Source organism: Camellia sinensis, chromosome 9, assembly GCF_055761805.1.
Source record: "Camellia sinensis isolate YWXY chromosome 9, ASM5576180v1, whole genome shotgun sequence".
Classification (NCBI taxonomy): Eukaryota; Viridiplantae; Streptophyta; class Magnoliopsida; order Ericales; family Theaceae; genus Camellia; species Camellia sinensis.
In genome coordinates, this window is record NC_138969.1 from 64,620,836 (window position 1) to 64,624,115 (window position 3,280).

General features: G+C 36.3%; 1 non-coding gene across 1 annotated transcript; it reads right to left on the reverse strand.

The window, feature by feature from the left end:
- Positions 1-1,945: 1,945 nt before the first annotated feature.
- Positions 1,946-2,017, reverse strand: TRNAP-AGG (transfer RNA proline (anticodon AGG)). The gene has a single exon. It is a non-coding gene; the product is annotated as a tRNA-Pro (tRNA).
- Between the last annotated feature and the right edge of the window lie 1,263 nt (positions 2,018-3,280).

Here is a 3,280-nt window from a genome sequence, read left to right on the forward strand (position 1 = left end):
ATAGTGATAAAGGATAAAAAATCCAAAATAGTAGATGCTTGGATCACACATGAAATGAAAAAAGGATGATTTCATAAAAGGACAATCTTTATCATTATTACAAACAATAAGAGCAACTCTGTCAAAAAAATTTGTCAAAAGCACCAAGATCATCCCGATCAATACGTCATTCAGTTTGGAACCAATCGGAGCACTCCATAAGGACCCAATCAATTCCCTACTAGAAAAATAACTTTTTACGTCTAGTTTTTTGCGGTTGATTATTTGACCATCGCAAAAAAATTATTTGCAACGGCAGATCAGTCGAAGCAAAAACTTATGAACCCACTCAGCCTAAGCAAAAACTTGCGAGCCCACTATTGGAACTCAATCAGCCCAATTTATATTTTCCTTTTTTCTTAAACTCTCATTTCCCCCGAATCTGATTGTGTAAAACTTCCCCTAGACTCTCATTTCCCCCAAATCTGATTTTGCTCGATCGTGTCTGAGTAAGAGAATCTGATTTCCCTCTCTCGATTTCGCTCTATAGATCACCATGGTCGTCTGAAGAAAAGATCTCCAATGGTATGAACTCTCTCTCTCTCTCTCTCTCACTCTCAGTGAGTCTCTTTGAATCATTCATTCGTATTTCAACTTATTCATCTCTACTTCGATCACTTGAACTCACTGTAATTCGTATTCAACTTCTTCATCTGAACTCACTATAATTCGATCACTTTTTCGTCAATTTATTGATTTTTCCACCAAGTCGTCTGGTTCTGGAAACAAGCTTTGGTTTGAATCAGTCCTTCCTTATGCCCTACAGGTACAAGCTGAGCCATTCAATTCTTAATTGTTATCGTTTCACCTTCCAATTCTCACCTCTCTCTCTCTCCTCTCTCTCTCTCTCTCTCTCTCTCTCTCTCTTTATATATATATATATAGCATTGCTCTCATATACTTGCTTGATTTCACCTCCTTGGTTGTAATTGATTGTGATCATATGTTATGTAGGAATTGAGCATTTTTTTTGTTTGATTTTATGATATCTTGCTAGTTGTGTGCTATTTTCTTATCGAGACAGTAGAACTATATTTCCATATGTATGTATTCTATGGAGCTACAACTAAATAGAAATAGACACTTGATTGTTCAATTTCTTCTGTATAGGTGAATTGTGCCAATCCAATAAGGTTAGATATTACTTTAGTCCCAATGTCAGAGAGCTTGCATCCATGAGGGCTAGCTTGAAAGGGTAAGTCCCCAGGTAAACAATCAGAGCTCTTAAATTTGAATTCCTACTTCTCTATATATAAGGTTAGTGGATGGTCATATTTGGAGTTTTATCCTGGGTCTCACCGAAAGTGGGATCAAGGGTTCCTCGTTATCTATGCTATTATTAATATTATTATTATATACATACAACTCTGTTAGTGTGAACTATTACACTTATTTCCAAATTATCCCACTATAATTATCTCATATTTTGATTTTGAGTTTCAAATTTTGATAGCCATTTTTAAATTTATTTATTTATTTTATTTTACATTCAACTGGTTGATTTCATAACACAACTATATCTATGGTACACATTCACAACTCTGCTTGCATCTTTAATGTCTATTGGTTATGAGCAGAGCACCGTTGCATTTCTTGATTCTTGGTGTCTTAATGATAGAAACATGCAATTTTGCTCTATGTTGGGCTGCAAGCCTGCAACTAAAGAGATTGTTTGGACAATCCTTTTTTTTTTTTTTGGGTGTCCTTTTCTTCCCTTTCTCAATCCTCTTGCTAAAAAAAGAAGAAGATCATTTTGCAGCTTTTATAGATCTTTCACTTTCACTAACAAGGACCAACCAGCTAAAAAAAGAAGAAGATCATTTTGCAGCTTTTATAGATCTTTCACTTTCACTGACAAGGACCAACCAAAAAAAGAAAGAAAAAGAAAAAAAACTTAATAAAAAAAGGGGCATTCTGAGAATTGAACTCGGGACCTCTTGCACCCTAAGCAAGAATCATGCCACTAGACCAAATGCCCTTCTACATTAAGTACTTTATCTATTTTATATATCATGTAATTAATTAGGTTTGAATAAACAATGTTGTGCATCTATAACAGATTTGCTGGTTCAAATAATGATGACAATTCTAGAATGTAGTAAATAGCATTGAGGAGTGTTTTTAAGCAAACTTCTTCAATCCCAAGAATGACTTCTAAAATCATAAAATATCAACGATGATAAACTATGCATATTTAAATGTATAGTTCATTTGTTAACATTATTGATCTAACAACTATAAGCAGTGATCTCTAATTCATGTTAACCTTTAGGTTGGGCATTACATTTTATCTCTCATCTGTTTTTCATTTTGTGAAATCTTTATGTGCAATTAATTGATTCTGTTAATTTGTTAAATATTGATGTTGGGCACTGCCATATGTGTCCTTGTTACAATAGCTATAAGGGAACACATTGTTTCCATACACCTTAATAGATCACCAAAATCTATTTCACTAATGTTTCTAAATACTTTTTAGTGTTCTACAGAAATATAAACACTGATATTTATGATTCTGTTTTCCTCACAATGTTTCTGAAATATGCACTAATGCAGGGGATCACTACCTAAAACCATTTGTAATATGAAACCAGCTACATGATAACAAATTGAAAGAGTGTTTCTCCTAATTAGTCAGGATTGAACTGCGTTTGAAAGTTTTTGTTTTTGAATTTGAGTTGCAGATGCTTTTATTGGAAGAAGGTGGTTTATTTTAGTTCTATGCTAGTGTATGGGTATAGCGACCCCGGTCTTTTCTCTTTAGATTATTGTATCCGGACTTAGGCTCCGTAGATCCTGTCATTATTTATTGGTTGTTGTTATCCTTTAATCTCTTTGTATTTGAAGTATAGGTTGTGTTGGACGGGTCTGGTACAGGTTGGTTGAATTTTGATGCCAATAGGTGATGCCCAGATTTTGGCCTTCACGCTCGAGCGGAGGTTTTAACGCTCGAGCGGGCCCTTCGTTGTTGCTTCTCCGCTCGAGCGGGAGTTTTGACGCTCGAGCGGGATTTTCCATCTCCCAGTACTTTGCTCTGCAGTTCTTCCGCTCGAGCGGTAGTTTTTACGCTCGAGCGTGATCCCTTGTTTTTGCTCCTCCGCTCGAGCGGGGAGTTTGACGCTCGAGCGGGTGCAGCGCCTGCAAAACTTCTGAAAGGGTGCAATCGACGCTCGAGCGGCTTTCTTCACACTCGAGCATGATTCTGTGTCTTACGCTCGAGCGGGGCTTTCTACGCTCGAGC